Below are 16743 nucleotides of genomic sequence, written 5' to 3' on the forward strand. Positions count from 1 at the left end.
GTCAGATTAGAATCCAACCGTGTACATGGGCCCAGAAAAATGTTTTCAGAATATAAAAACGTTCACTAAGGTCACACTTTCCGTCGGAATAAATCATTCGCACATGCGCAGTAGGGTTTGAAAAACGTAAGGATATAAACTCCGCCGAGCGGCTTTTTTTTTTTCAAACTTTATTGTATGTAACAATTCAATACAAAACATTGTTAAACAGCGCCGAGCGGCTATATATATTGACATGTCAGCTCGGTAAAATACGAGATGATCTTCTAAACGTGCTTTTAATAATGTTACGGTTATTATGAAACACCTGTTCGCTCATCATTTGAATTTTAATCCGTGTGGTCAGTGCTTTTTCTGAACGAAGCCAGGATTAGCAGTATGCTAACACGGGCTAACAACATTAGCTTTGGGTGGCGCAGCACGTAAACGTGTAAGAATAACATCAGCCTTTATTTAGTCGGGACACGACTGGAAACACAAATCCGCGTGATTGTTTGAATGTTTTCTAAGGACTGAGCGACATTTCTGCTTTGAAGCTCAAACTGCTGTGTGTGCTGACGATACGAGCTGTGCTCAGACACACACGTTTAGACCCGGTTCTGAGTTCGGTAGGTAGTACCCCTAGAGCTGCGGGACGGATCGCAGTCTTAAATCTCCCACACATAGCGCTCATGTAGCAAAGCACCCCCCCCCTTCCCCTCCCCCTCCAACACAAAGCTGTAAGTCCACGCTCCGCCGGTCCACTAGTGCGGGAGCGGACTACTTCTTTTCTATTTTGTTTGTTACTTTTTTTGTTAAAGTCACTTCCCTCAGTTTATACTGGATCATCGTGGATTAGTCATTAGTTGGGGAAATAAAATGAAAAAAGCAAAAAAACGAATAGCAGTTATATAAGAACGAAAAATGTAAAAATAACCCCCCCCCCCCGACGATGTCATCGTCCATCCCGATGGTTGACAGCAAACATCGTCAACGGCCAATTTAAGGGACATCGCCCAACCCTAACATGTACACAATACAGATAGTGTTTACATGCATACTTATGCCTTTAAGCCAACTAGTGTGAAATCTTACATTCATTCAATCACGCAAACTATTAGTGCAAAGGTGAGCTAACACCTGTGGTCAGTTGAGTGTTTATGTTCTTCTAAAATGGATGATGGAATGTGAAAAGAAGGAGGGAGAGTGCCCAGCCATCCCCACACCAAGACCCCCGCCGCAGCAGCCGCAGCAGCCAGAACCCCCCCCAACGCCACGCGGCAGCAGATAGAGAACAACTGTTGTGGTTAATCTACCTTTTAGCATCTCATTGATAAGACAGAACTGATCCAGGGATTTGGAGCAGGAAGACAAATCCGAAAAAACATCTAGACCTCAATCAAAACAACGTATCTGAAGAATGAAGGTTGATAGACTATATAGTGGACAGCAAAAACAGAAGTAAACTGAAAAGAATGAAAGCAGTTTATCCTTTCTACACCCTTTTAGCTCTCGTGTTTACACCATTTCAACTACTGTGACTCTTCAACTGTTTATGCAAACAACAACAACCCAGCGGATTCTGAAGCAAAGAAACGCAGCCTTGCGCTGAAATGCAAAACCGTATAATTGTGAAGTGTTTAAGCGATCAACATAAATCTGCTGATTCTGTTGTGAGAAAAGCGACTTTGCGCCGTTGTGCAACAGTTTACGCTAAGAATGTGTTTGATAACGGTGCAAAGCCGCTTTGAACAGCCACTTTGCCTTGATCATGGTCGAAGATTTACGGTTTATCAAAGAGCGTGTTTTATTTAGTTGTCGCCGGTGACATGTCAGGTGTTAAAGGGTTAAGTGGTATTAAAGAAAAGGAAATATAAAGAAACTATCAAGAAAAAGGTAAATTTTAAAAAGGAAAGTACACAATATCTCCTCTGCAAACGTGGTATAATTTAAATATCCTGTTTTTTCTTCCTTCTTTAATTTTCCTGTTCGGGATTTTTTGGTAAAAAGGCCTCAAACAAAAACAACAACTTGTATTCTTGTGATGTTTCTATGCAATATAATTGGAGTTCCAATCTGAATGCAGTATGTGATGACAGACCAGACAACATAAGATCCTAGAGATTTGAGATTTCCTGAGCGCTCAAATTCAGTCCACTAGACTGGCCATAAAGTTTAAAAAAAATGCTTCAAAAAGCAAGTTTTCAGTTTGATTTAACACTAAAGGAGTTCAAATACCTTTATCAAGCTGGTCCATGCAGACAGGCTGCTTGAGCGTGGAACTATAGACCAATTGTTGACCAATACTTCTTAAGTGGATGTATTTTTCATTGCACAGCAGCCTGTATCCGATTCTGTAAGCTTGGCCTCTATGATGCAAAAGCACTGCACGTCTTACATGAACTCCCAGTACAAGAGGCAGAGGAAGCTCTGGAAGTTGTCTAGCGGGTGTTTTTGGCTGAATACATGGAACAAGTCAAAGAAGCTGCTACACACTGATCTAAATGTGTCAACATAATTACCTACAACAGCACAAAGTCAGATGGACGAGAGCCACAGAATCCAGTCGTCCATCTCTCTGTTCTAAGGACAAATGCTAATCATGGACATGGAAACAATGACAAAAAAGGGCATTTTTAATGCAGTGAAGTGTACACGACACAATGTCATCACACTCGCAGTAAATTAGAGCTGAAACAATGCGCTCTTTCAGGCGCAAATGAAGCCATCTAGCTTCTTAAATATTCAGATGTTTAGTGAACATTCATAGTTAGACCACACTGGAGGGCCGGTGGCAGGAGTGACACATAATGAGACACCAGGAACAGTGTGTGTTTGTTTACACACACAGTAAAACACTATCAAAAGACGAACTGGGCAAGAATCTCATATATACATGCAGCTTTGAAAAGATGACTGATAATGCATACGCGCTTCCATACACATCAGTCAATATATTTCAGACATGGTTACGTCAGTCTGAATCATCCCAAAGCCTTTGTCACAAAGGGTTGATCTGTAAAGGCGCTGCAGGTTTTTGGGTTGTCCAAGTCCGTAGAGCGTCATAGAGAAGAGCGCCTGCATCATACTGGGAGCACAGGGGCTTCTTGCAGTTCCTTTAAGGCTCATAAGGCCACCGTAAGGGATGTCATGAAAATGGAATGTACCGCACAAGGACTATGCACAATTATCACATGAACAGCACTAATAGGCTGCATGCGCAGTCCGTAGGATTTGAAGGGGGTTAAAAAAATGAAAAACACACCTGAGCCACACCTTCTTCCCTTACTTACTCTTGTGTGTTGTACAAGTGTTGGCTACAACCTGTCACCTGCAGCATGCCTGTAGAAAAATCAGTATGGACATTTTTGCCCTATGGACTCACCGTGCGGTCTACAATCTCGATTTTGGGTCTGGGCGACCTGCGTGCCTCATACAGGTTTGCCCAAAGACAGCCCATATTCACCACGAGGGGGAGTTGTGACTAATAATACATAAAGTTTGTGCTTTTCGGGTGCTTCTCACATTTTACATACAAAATACATTTTACAAGCTATAATTCTTAGAGCTTGATTTTTTGGTCATTGTAATCCAGTCTTTTCAATAGGTATGTTCATATTACATTTTTTTTCCCCTTTTCATTTTCAGCTCTCCATTTAAAAAAACAATGGACCAATACTTAAGTTTTCTTCATCCTCTAAACAACTATGTTTGCATTAGTCGTTTAGCAGACACCTAAGTAATAAAAGTGACTTACAGTTTCTTACAATTAAGGCCAAAGTCAGGTAAAGTGTCTTGCCAAGGACGACTAGTATTTGAACCTTGACCAGTCTTTGATTGGTAGCCATCAAACTGATGAATCTGGATCAGGTCAAACAACAAAAAGTGAAATGTCTTTGAACATCAAGAATACTGAACGAGTTCCACACAAGCTGGTGAAGGACTCTTAGAAAGACTGAGGGACTAATAATAGAAACCACTTTAAAACACTACTAGAAAGGCCGACATGTTGAAAGAAAGAGTTTGTGAAAATAATAATCTTCAGTGATGCAGTTTACAGCACAGTTTTACTTGGGCATGTATATCAAAAAAGTGTGGTTTGTGGTTTGTCTATTGCTACCAAAAAAGGACTTCTAGCATATTAAACTCAAACTCTATAAAAGCTTTTGCAGAGGCTCTGCGTTGGATAACATTTGGTGCTGGTGTAGCTACTTAAGTAATCTTTGAGCTAAAGTACACAAGGACAAGAAAGTTTACTTACTGAAAGAGAAACGTTTTTAAATTCTAACTTTAGTTTTACAGAATAAATTAAAATCTACCGCTTCATACGGTAGACTTCATAGCACTGATCTATGTACCTCTACTTAAGCCACTTGGTATAATTAGGTTTGCTTTCTTTAATATAATTGTATTCAGGTAAAGAGAATATAAGAAAAATGTTATTTGACAGTTAATCAGAGAACAAAACAGACCAAGCTCGTTTGAAAATTGCTCCACTTGAAAACAAAGGTGTTTTTTAATACATCTCATTCATAATAAAAAAAAAAAAATTCTATATTTTCTAAGATAACTGAGAAATGTATTGACATTCTTTTGTGTCATCAGTTTGGAGCCTAAAATGGATCTAAACGTGTGATGGGCCCTGAAAAGTAAATAAAGCAAATAAAAAGACTCCTGCAAGCTTTTTCACACAAACCAAGGTTCAAGCATTTTTATGCATAATCAATAGGAATAACAGATCAACTTAGCAAGTGTAATATTGAAGAAGGTTTAAAGTCTCCAGAGTCTCAATGCACTACTGAGCTGTTGGCTGATTAGAACACCGTAGGTGTGTGCGATGAAGAGAAACATGAGGTTTGAAGTGGCCCTTCAGTCGCTAATCCTGTATTAAATATGGCATTCAACCTTCAGAAACAGATCGAGATGTTCTGGAAGGAACTTTTCTTCTAAATTACATGATGTTGATCATCATCCCTTCTAGGGTTGTGCCGATGGACGATATCATCGTCCATCGTGATGGGTGACTGACATCCCGATGGAGAGACCACCATCGTGATGCCACGCCCCCGCCACGTTGCGCGTCGACACCATAAGCCGCGGTTACATGTAAAAAATATCTTGATGGGATCAATGGTCGGATTAGAATCCAACCGTGTACATGGGCCCAGAAAAATGTTTTTAGAATATAAAAACGTTCACTAAGGTCACACTTTCCGTCGGAATAAATCATTCGCACATGCGCAGTAGGGTTTGAAAAACGGAAGGATATAAATTCCGCCGAGCGGCTTTTTTTCTTCAAACTTTATTGTATGTAACAATTCAATACAAAACATTGTTAAACAGCGCCGAGCGGCTATATACATTGACATGTCAGCTCGGTAAAATACGAGATGATCTTCTAAACGTGCTTTTAATAATGTTACGGTTATTATGAAACACCTGTTCGCTCATCATTTGAATTTTAATCCGTGTGGTCAGTGCTTTTTCTGAACGAAGCCAGGATTAGCAGTATGCTAACACGGGCTAACAACATTAGCTTTGGGTGGCGCTGCTTGCTGGCTGCACGTAAACATGTAAGAATAACATCAGCCTTTATTTAGTCGGGACACGACTGGAAACACAAATCCGCGTGATTGTTTGAATGTTTTCTAAGGACTGAGCGACATTTCTGCTTTGATGCTCAAACCGCTGTGTGTGCTGACGATACGAGCTGTGCTCAGACACACACTTTTAGACCCGGTTCTGAGTTCGGTTGCTTGTACCCCTAGAGCTGCGGGACGGATCGCAGTCTTAAATCTCCCACACATATCGCTCATGTACCCCCCCCCCTTCCCATCAAACACAAAGCTGTAAGTCCGCACTCCCCCGGAAGTGCGGGAGCGGACTACTTCTCTTCTATTTTGTTTGTTACTTTTTTTGTTAAAGTCACTTCCCTCAGTTTATACTGGATCATCGCGGATTGGGAAATAAAATGAAAAAAGCAAAAAAACGAATAGCAGTTATATAAGAACGAAAAATGTAAAAATACCCCCCCAAGCCCCCCCCCCCCCCCCCCCCCCCCCCCGACGATGTCATCGTCCATCCCGATGGTTGACAGCAAACATCGTCAACGGCCAAATTAGGGGACATCGCCCAACCCTAATCCCTTCCTTTATTGACAGTAAAATTTTTACAGATTACATTCTTCTTTCTCTTTCGGCTTTTCCCATCAGGGGTCGCCACAGCGAACGAGTCGCATGGTAAACTTGGCAATGTTTTACGCCGGATGCCCTTCCTGACGCAACCCTCTCAAAACAACCGGGCTTGGGACCAGCACAGAGGTAGAGAAGGGAATAGGGAGCAGCCCGGATTTGAACCTGGGTTTCACGGACGAAAGGCGCAGCAAACCAGCACGAGCTTAACCGGCTCCCTTATTACAGATTACATTACTGTTCCCTTACTAATGAAATTACAAAATAATAATAATAATAATAATGTTCCGTGAATTAGAATTGGATTAAACTGACCACTAACTTCTTTAGACCAACTTTTCAATCATTTTCTGTCCAAATCCCTTTCAACACATCACCTGAAACATTTTTGTTATTAGCAACTCGTAATCGACAGTATCTTTGTGTAAGTGAGAAGGACACATGAGAAATAGTGAGGTGACAGGAAGCAGAGTAGATGAAAGCGGATGACTTTAGGTACTTCATGTCAACAGTCCAGATCAATGGAGAGTGTGGTAAAGAGGTGAAGAGACACAAGTAAGCAGTTTGGAACAGGTGGGAGAAGGTTTCAGGTGTGGTGTGTGACAAAAAGAGTATCAGCAAGCATGAAAGGAAAGCTGCTGGTTTGGGAAAGAGACAGGGGGTAGAGCTGGAGGTTGAAGATGTCAAGGTTCTCTATCGGAGGATATATTGAATTGGGGATGAATCCATCAGTGTCAGATGTTTAGAGATGAGTGCAAAAGAGCAGATTGAGATGGTGTTAAGTGATGTTGGTAAAAGGATGTAGAAGTTGGAGCTACCACGAAAAGGGCTTTGTGGTTGTAGTGAAGGTGGACATGAAGGTGGTTGCCGTGAACAAGGATAATAGGATAAAGATCGATGAAGGCAGATAATTCAATGTGGTGACCCCTAAAGCTAGCAGACAAAGGCCAAAGAAGTAACTTCCAATTGTAGCCACTGTCAAAGGGTAATGTCTTTCTGTTCCACAAGAATAAAAAGCAACCCAACGTGTTGCTCAGAAGAGAAACCGAGACGATGACGTCCAACAAAATATAGCAACAACCAGAGTACCTGAGGCAACAGTAATAAAGGGACTTTATCTGTCAGAGGCAGCATTGGATACAATTATGGAGTGATATAATGGTAGGGAAGCACAGGGAGGCCTGGCAGTAACATTTGGGCCTCAAGACAGAAGTCGTACTTTCAGACCGATTACAACAGAGATTTGGCCTTCACGCCTGATTCTCTAAACAGGGAGATGCTCGACTGCCTGCTGCAGCTTTACAGATCAAACCGCCTCTGAAGCGGTCTTTAACACACCTGTCCCGCTATCTGCTCGATCTGCTCTGCCCGCACACCCAGGAAGATTCTTTGAAGGCAGAAGCTCGGATCTTAAACTCGCTCACAGCAGCCGGCGGTCCTGCCATCAACATGTTGATATCCAACTAAAAAAGGTCTAGCCGGGAGGTTCGTAAACAACTGTCCATGGAACACTCACTGAAGATGGACAATTCAGCCTTTGAATAATTTATCCAGAAAAGCTGCATGTAGTTCTTTAAACCCCACTCATCATTATATGTCCTGGTAAACTCAGTATAGTTGGCTCTAAAAACTGCAGTTTACAACAGGAATTCCATTGCACTCAAGATAAACGTCAACTCTGAAATCACATTTATTCATTTCCCCTTTATTAAAAGTTATTGTTCAACTAAATTGGATCAATCTTCAACAATTTCTTAATACCTTAACACAAGAGTTTTAGCTCCAGTGCTGGTGTTCTGTGAACTACCCTAACTCCTTAACCACTTACACAATTAACACATGTGGTGAGCGCTACCCCCCACCCCTAAGGTTTGATTGACAGATTCTCCTGAGCTCCCTTTCAGCAGAAGGGGTGTGGACATTGAACAAGCTTACTCCTGATTGGCGAAAGTAGTTGCCACAGATGCATCGACTCAGATCAATCACTTTCATCTGGCTCCAACATGGCAACGTCCGTATCCGGGAAAATATGGTGACTGAATTGGCTTCATTTTGCCGGAGCCGGAAGTCAGACATTTCCTATGGATGACATCACACGCGATGCGTCCAGTTCTCTCGTACGGTCAATGCTTCACACATACGCTACACTTTGCAATAGTAGAGTGTTTACAAAGTTAACCAATATATTCGGATGTGGAAAAAAGCTGCTTTGCTTTTCACCGCTTAAGAATCCAAAGGAGTTACAGAAAAAAAAGAGCTATGGTAGTTCAAAGAGTGTGCGTTATTTCGTGCCACTGGTGACATCTCTGGTATCAATGGGTAAACTCTTCAACCCTTTTTTATGCTCCTGACCGTAACTCTTCAACCATTAATGCAATCAACATAATTTCATTGGGTTCTGAAGCTAAGAAAAGCATTTTTGCAGTGATGTGTAAACTTTACACTAGTGAAGTGTTTACATAATCAACGTGAATCTCTTGAATTAATCAGTCGAAAGACTCCTGGTAGTTTGACGTGTGCTTGTTTTTGACGCCAGCAGAATCTCCAGTATCAATGGGTTAAACAGAGTCTAATGTCAGGACAAGCTCAGAAAACAAAGCTTAACGTCACATTTATGTCACGCAACACCATACCTGATGCAGAACATGTGAAAAAGACGTTAAAGGGTTGCTACAGCGTGGTCTCATATCCGCTATAGGAAATGCATGTGTCCTCAACAGCAAGGATTCAATCCATGAATGTATCCTTTCCACGTGAAATGAGAGGAACATTTAAATTAAAGAGCAACAATGCAAAAAGGAGAACCCTTGTTAGCCGTCTAGAAGCCTAGAACCAAACCAAAGTTACAATCCTACCAAACATTTTCTCTATTCCCTGTTTGACATAGCTTAAACCTTTATGGTGATATGAAAGACTGTAATAAAGCTGCCAATAAAGACTAGAGTGATTTGTTCTGGCTTCCCCCTCCAGGCTTTGAATTGTCTCCAAGACTAAATGCATGCAGGTCTGGTTGTTTGACGGATTCAAAGTGCACCCCACCTCTCCCCCAGTGTCAGCTGGCCCAGGCTCTAGCCCACCCATGACCCCGAACAGCATGAAATTTGCATAAAAATCCACGAATGGATTATTTTCAGGTTGCTCTCGCACATACATATTTGTTGGCTTTCTCTCTCAATTTAGAAAGCGTGCCGGATTCAGACGGTCATGGAGATTACCGGTACCTTAATTGGTCTAAGGTCAAAAATTAACGCTTTAAAAACCGTTTTTCTTGGGAAATAACCTGTGAAAATGATAAACTCACTTTTGTATTTCATATTCCTATGTTTTAAAGATTTCAGCTGCATGAAGACCTAAAGCAACAAGATGTTTGTTCATGATGACCACACTCACATGTGCGGTCTCCTGCCGTCAGTCACAGCACACAGGCCAAGAACAAAAGGAGAATCCTGCAGTGCAGATTTCCTGATGGCATGCAGCAGTTTGGAGTCCTTCACAGTGACGCAGCTAATCCGTACTGCACTGAATAACTTTTTTCCCCCTCACAGTTTCCTTCTCTTCGCTTCCCGCCCACCGAGGACTCGCAGGTTATTGTGTCTGAACGCACCCCAAGGTCGGAGGACACAATGAGCCGGCAGCGGCGAGCCGGCAGCTGGCCGATCACACCGGCCGGCTCACAGAGTTCCATGAGGAAAGGCAGGTGCTCCTCCAGGAAGCAGAAAGACGTTTCGCAGCACCTTCTGACTGAACAAAAGTAGCAGAGATGAGATGGGGGGCAGGGGTGAAGGATTTCATGACCAAATGTCGGTTTTGGTGTCAATCCTGGTTTAGTCTGCATGTGTAGAAAAGAACCTGTGGATCTTTGACCCTAAAGTGAGGATTATGCCGAAAAACAACATCATTCTGGACATAAAAAAATAAAAAAAAGACAACTCGGTGATAAATCCGTGAATCTTGACTTTAAAAACAAACCACACCACGCACAGCGTGACACAATAAAGACAGAATCAAAATGTCCTCCAATTCATCAACTGATTACATGAATAATTTAAAAATCTAATGAGCTGTGGTCTTTTTCAAAAGGTCATATTTCCAGTGGAGTGGAAGTAACAAAATGGAAAATTGAACTAATGGAGAAGCTTGTGAATCGGAAGAGGCTGAGTCAACTGACAAACTGGAAAACAGATGGGGGGGGGGGGGGTTGTTACCACCAATTTAAAGTCGATTTGATTAAAACTGTTATGACATCATGTAATTAGCATCAGCAGGAATAATTATCTTTTCGGTTTTTTTTTCTCTGACAAAGACATTTATTGTGAGCATGTCAGAGCTCTCAAACGTTCGTGGCGGGGCTGCAATTTAAAAAAATACACTGAAAAAGAAAAGATCCAGATAACCTCCACAAAGCAAATCTGCAGCAAATCCCATGAAAATGGGATGTCAGATGAGTTTTAAAGCCCTTATTCTCATAAAGCTCTGCATGCGCTTAATGCTTAGCTTCACACATGATCATCCCATAAACATTTATGTCTGCCTTGTCAATTGGATCACTCCAGCAGTCATTTCTCTTTTAAATTGAACCCTCCTGACACTTCCTTCTAACTCTTGAGAGGTAGATCACCCTCTGCCTCTGACGTGCAGCACCAGGCTGACTCAACACTGCAACTCTGCAGAGATTTATGCACAAACCTGCATACATGCAACCCCTAATAACTGGATTTTAGTGTTTTTATTTTGTTTTTTTTTGCAGAATGAATGATTAATTGACACCACGGTGTTCTTTCGGGGTTTTGTTTTTCCGTTTGAGCGCCATAAGAGGATGACCTTCACAGCGACCGCTCAGCTCTCATGCATCAATCTGCATGCAACCTGGTTAATGAGAGGCCAGTTCCAATCAATTTAAACTAAAGTTTACTTTTATTTGCAGGTCTGCGTTTGATTAAAGGGGTCTTGGAATAAAACGGCATGCTTTACCTTGAAAAATAAAGTTCTGAGGTGGTGGACTCTTATTTTTACATTTATTCAAAAAAGTTTGTTTTTTTAAATAGAATAATAAGCTCAAATTTTTTCACCAGTTTTTAGTATCTAAAAGAGAAATAATGAAACTTTTGAGCTGAACTTGGAGCAAAAAGGAGAAAAAAAAATTAAGTGTCCATCCAAAATAAGCATAAAATAACTAAATTTTATGGGATTTTGACAGAAAGTCGACCCTAAAATACAGTTATCGCACCACTAAGAAGATATTAAAGGTGCAAACTTTTCTTTAGGTCTAATGCAATGCTGTTCCGAGACCATCAACATACGCAAGTGCAAAATGCATTTCAAAATAAAAGTTTAGCCTATCAAATCTGGATTTAAAGTATAACTTCAGTTTTTTTTTTTTTTTTTTGTTTTGTTTTTTTATTGACATGTTTATAAATTTCCCTTAAAGTCAATTTCTTTTAAGTGAAACTGGCATTTTAATTCCACTTGAATGCGATTTGGGGTATAAATTCAAAAAGGAAAGGAGCTCGGAGCAGCTATATAGCAAAATAAATATCTACTTTAATACTAGAGCATCATTAAGGCGTCATCATTTGATTTGCTATAAGTCTGGTGGTCACCTGATCTACACCTGATTGATTAACACGTGACAAAAGATGGAAAATGAATCTTCTTCTCAACGTTCTTCTGTTATTTTTTAAGACCCCCCCCCCCCTCCCCAGACCCCCTCCTCGGGGTGTTTGCAGCAGCTCTCGGTCATCAATCGAGATAATTTGATTATGGAAATGATGGCGGACCAAATGAAAGGTCCTGAAGTCTCCAGGGAATCCATTATTGATGAAGAGGAGGCTCGTTCGCGGCGGTCTGACTGGCGCTGGGGGGGGGGGGGGGGGGGGGTAAACTTGGAAGCAGAACAAGAGGAATTCGGGATCTGATACCACCTCCAGCGGGAGAGCAGGACAGGTCCGAGCGTGCGCACGCGGACACACACAAACATCAGACAAAACGGGCGCGTGCTGCCTGGGGTTACTGACAGCCGCCAATCACTGGGAGCACGCACGCGCTCCCCGATAAAAGGAGCGGCACTGGCTTTTTAAGCACCGACACGGGGACCAAACGCACCTTTGGGACTCCTCATCATTCACTGAGGAAGGAGCCGGACGCGTTGCCTCACTGCTCCCAGCCCGCGCACGCAGTCCGCTCCGGGCACATCTCTCCAAACTGCTCCGCGTATTTCCAAAGAAAAACCGGGACCGAGGAGGCGGGAAAATCCTTGCAGGGCAGTTTGGTTTTTTGCTTTGATTAAAATTGTTACGATTCGAAGTATAAATCCACCAAAGACAGAAAGCTCACAGACACAGAGGAGGCAAGAGAACGTCTGCTGTCCGGGTCAAATCGACACAATGAGGCGTTTCTCAGCAGCTCAGCGTCTCCCAATTGAAGCCACGCCCCCTCATTATCATAATAGCTTGACTGCAGCCAATCAGAGGGTCGGACCGCCGTCTCGAACCGCGTACTTCCTTAATTTAAACAGTTACAGGGTTTAATTCCTCAAAAATGACAGCAGCAGATACATTTATACATTTTCTTACTAATAAAAAAAATCTGTTTTGGTGAGGAAATGTTATTAAATGAATGAATTAAAATGTTAACAGATCAGTTAAAAAATATATAAAAATGCAAAAGATATTTGTAAGTGGACTGAATTATCTATGAATGTGAATTTGCAAAGTAAAAATCTTGTTTGTAACATTTCATTGTATAAAGTTTAAGCAATATATACATTTATGTGAGAAGTTGTTGACTGAAAAATAGTAAACCCATTGGAATAATCAAAAAGACATGAATTTGCTCTTTCAAACCCAAAGCTTTAAAAGCTATTCCATGTGTCTTTTTAATTTTATGTAAATGATAGTCGGACACCAGGTTACGCTAAACAATGTGTTCACATCGAGTGAATGTAAAATATTAGCAGTGACAGAGTACTTCAATATTTTTTTATATTAGGTCAGTTTTTATTGTTTTAGAGCAAATTAAACCATCAAAGAGAAAGAAACTGAGAATCAAACTACATAAGTGATAAAGTTAAATAGCAACTCGAGATAATTTGGCAAACATCTTTTAATAAAATTGAAAAATATGTATATACCTTTAGAAGGTATTTGAAGTTCTGTACCAGAGGTCTTACAACCAAAATACTGGACTTAGATCAGATCAGCGCTTGATTAGCCAAGTATGAGTGTACATACCTGACGTAACTTGTGCTCTGATCTACAAAGACAAAGCATAAATAGCAGTAACAAAAATAAGAATAGGAAAAACTGAATAAAGACGTGAACTGATTTAAAAATTCTGATGTGGTAACAGCTCTACAGCCCAAGGGGAGGAGTCTAAAGAGGTTATGTCCAGGGTGGGAGGGGTGTGTATTGATCTAACCAGCGGTTCCCAACCCTGGATCGGTACAGGTCCTGAATGTAGGAAAGGTAGGAATCTATGATGGTCTCTGCAGACTCGATGGTTCTCTGGAGTCTGCCCCTGTCGTGTCTGGTGGCTGATCCAAACCAGACTGCGATGGATGTGGTCAGGACGGAACAGATGACAAGTCAAAAAGTGGTCTAAGTTTGATTCATCCAAAAGAATTAAGTTAAAATAAAGAGTTATGGAATTCCATATTAGGAAGCACTGCCAGAATTAAACGTGGTATAGAGGTCAAACTGACTTAGACAATGAATAGGAGAACAGAGAGGACAGAGATTAAGGTCAACACAAAAAGAACCACAAACCATCTATTCATTCACCAAACCTGCTGAATTGGGGTCACAGGGTTGCTGGAGCCTATCCCAGCTACTAATCAGACATGTCACCCGTCTGTTGCAGGACCATTCACATCTACAGGCCCAATTTAGAGACATCAGTTAACCTATGAAGGATGCTTTGGGACTGAAGGGCCCGGAGAAAATCCATGCTTGCATCCGGAGAACATGCAAACAGAAACGATCCTGCTGGGATTTGAACCTTGGTCTTATTGCAGTGCAATAGGAGTGCTAACCACCAAGGTACAGCCCACTGGGGGGAAAAAAAATTACTTTAAAAGAAGAAATGAGGCTCAAAACCCCTTCATTTCCTTAACCAAAGGAATTTGTGTTAGAACAGGACATGAAATAAAGAACATGACAAGAACACTGGAAAGGCAGATTAATCAAAACCTCCTCTTTACTGACATAAATCTCTCGATTACAAACGGGTCATGACTCAAACTAAAGCAAACCTGAACGGTTTTCATCCGTTTGCAGATTTGCGACGTTTTAACCGTCCAAATTCTTCAACAGAAAACCAGAAAAAATAAATGAATTCTCTTAAGAGGGTCATGAAAAGAAATTACAAGCAAATGTTACATACGCCGTGTTAAATTAATATGTCTAATTTCCGCAGCAATAGCTGGCAGTACTATTAAAAATACTAATGATAAGAGGCCTGTGGACTCTGGGACGCTCTTCACAGTTGTAAAATGATTTCCTTGAGGAAACTTCAATTAAATTTCCGGCTGACAAACTGAGTTTGCAGAGTTTATTTCTCTGCAGGGTAATTAGAGCCAAGTGGAAAAAGAAAAGTGAAGGAGATTCTGCTCACGCAGAGCTGGGATTAGAAACCAAATTCCCTCTGCAGCATCTTTGTCCATTCGTATGCCGGTTCTCCTTCAGATCACCTCCTTTTCCTCCTCCTCCTTAGCCGGCTGTTTGGAGAAACAGCAAATTAAAGCATATGAGAGATGGAAATATCTGGGGAAATAAGCTTTTGATTGTGTATGAGTTATTGTTTGCCTGATTAAACTGTGGTGCCGGATGCATCTTTTCTTTCTCCAAACAACACTTGTCCATGTTTGCACTGACATACTGTGAAACAGCACCAGCAGGAGGTGCAGACAATTCCGGAGCAATGTCCGCAGCAGAGGTAAATATGCTCATCAGAGTCTGCAGTTACACAAACGTCTGAGAAACACAAAGTTAATTCTCAGGAAAACTCAAAACAGCTGCTGAGTTTTGCTGTTTCAAACCTTGCAGGGTTTAAGTTACAAATGAGTGATTGAGACCAACTTAGTAAATGCTGTTGAACAAATGGGAGGCCCAATTAACAGTCGAAGCATCAAAACCAAACAAATACATCATACTGAACAATTGCAGTCACATACACCTGTATGTGGTTGACCCGTACAGGTGCTGTGGGTTTCTGGGTTGTCCGGGTCTGTGGAGGGTTGTAGAGAGGAGAAGCTACATCATAACTCTTGTGCTAGCCTATGGGGTCCAGATGACCCGATCCTTACATTGACGTGTTATCCCTAGTATGACACAGGTGGATAAAGGTGAAGAGGATGACCCCACTCCCAATGTCAAAGTGCCTAGGATAGCACAAGAGTTAAAGGGAGAAGAGGTGTGTCTTGCAGTTCCCTTAAGGTTCGTACGACCACCTTAAGGGACGTTAATGAGACTGGAAGGAACAATAAATACTACTAATAATAATAGATTTTGTGCCCTCAAAGCACTTAAAATGTGTATCCATTATTCATTCACTGATGTAGCCACAGCCACAGATTGACAGAGGCGTGGCAGCCTGAATGCCCCTACGGCCCGTCTGACCATCACCATCAACGGGACATTTATGGGCATTTATACACATTCTCCCGTGTGGCTCCATACAACCGTGGAATAAAAAAAAAAGGGTAAGGGTACTTGAAAACAGTGTTTTCAAATCCAGATGTTACTACCACTCAATGACGTTGAGAATAGTCACAGGTGAGCTATGTTAGCGCGTAGCGCGTAGCAATTTGAGGTAGGAATATGATCATTGGTAGGGAATATATATTCAGATTTGGCCTTACTCTGTTGCTTTTAGTCAAGTACCCTTTTTTCAAAAGTAATTTTACAGCAACAATTCTTTTATTGTTGCATATTCATAATGTAAAAAAAAAAACAAATCAGAAAATCACCTTTTTTGTATCTTTGTTCTCTTTTTTATTGCTATGGTTACAAATGAAATTTCTGTCACAGGATTAATTAAAGTTCTATCTAAAAATGCTAAATTCTAACTAGTAGGTATTTTAAAATACTTTCAATGACACAAAAAAATGAATAACTTCAATAAGTGCATGAGTGCTTCCATATCAGCCATCTTCTGCAGATTTTCTGTCGCACATAGTTGGAACCGGATCAATAAGCCCATCATGTTTGGCTCCTTTGATGCCAGCAGAAACACTGGTTCACATGAGTAAATGTCATAGATCACATACTCTGAACGAGCGTCACGAAGGGGAGTCTTCATTGGATCATGCTGGGGTTCCCATTGGAGTCATGTTGAGTTAATGATGGGAAAAAAGCCAGGCATCTCTGTGCTGGAGCGCCGCATGCAGCCTGTCTTGCTTTTTTTGTTGTTGTTGTAACTTTTCTTTTAGAACAAATACAAAGAAGACCAGAGATCCTTATCTGGCCAAGGGGTGAAAAGCACATTCTTACTTCAGAGGTAAAACAAAAAAAACAATCATCGCTTGGTATTATTCTCACTCATAGCTTACTCCACACAAACTGATCCACAGAATCAG

General features: G+C 41.3%; 1 protein-coding gene across 2 annotated transcripts in view; it reads right to left on the reverse strand.

Annotated features, from left to right (window-relative positions):
- LOC101160329 (semaphorin-6D) overlaps positions 1-12738 on the reverse strand; it is a 171492-nt gene extending 158754 nt beyond the window's left edge. For both annotated transcript variants that reach the window (XM_020706938.2, XM_011480925.3), the window contains exon 1: positions 12273-12738. The gene's annotated coding sequence lies outside the window, so the exon portion shown is untranslated. The remainder of the gene's footprint in view (positions 1-12272) is intronic.
- Between the last annotated feature and the right edge of the window lie 4005 nt (positions 12739-16743).

Source organism: Oryzias latipes, chromosome 11, assembly GCF_002234675.1.
Source record: "Oryzias latipes chromosome 11, ASM223467v1".
Classification (NCBI taxonomy): Eukaryota; Metazoa; Chordata; class Actinopteri; order Beloniformes; family Adrianichthyidae; genus Oryzias; species Oryzias latipes.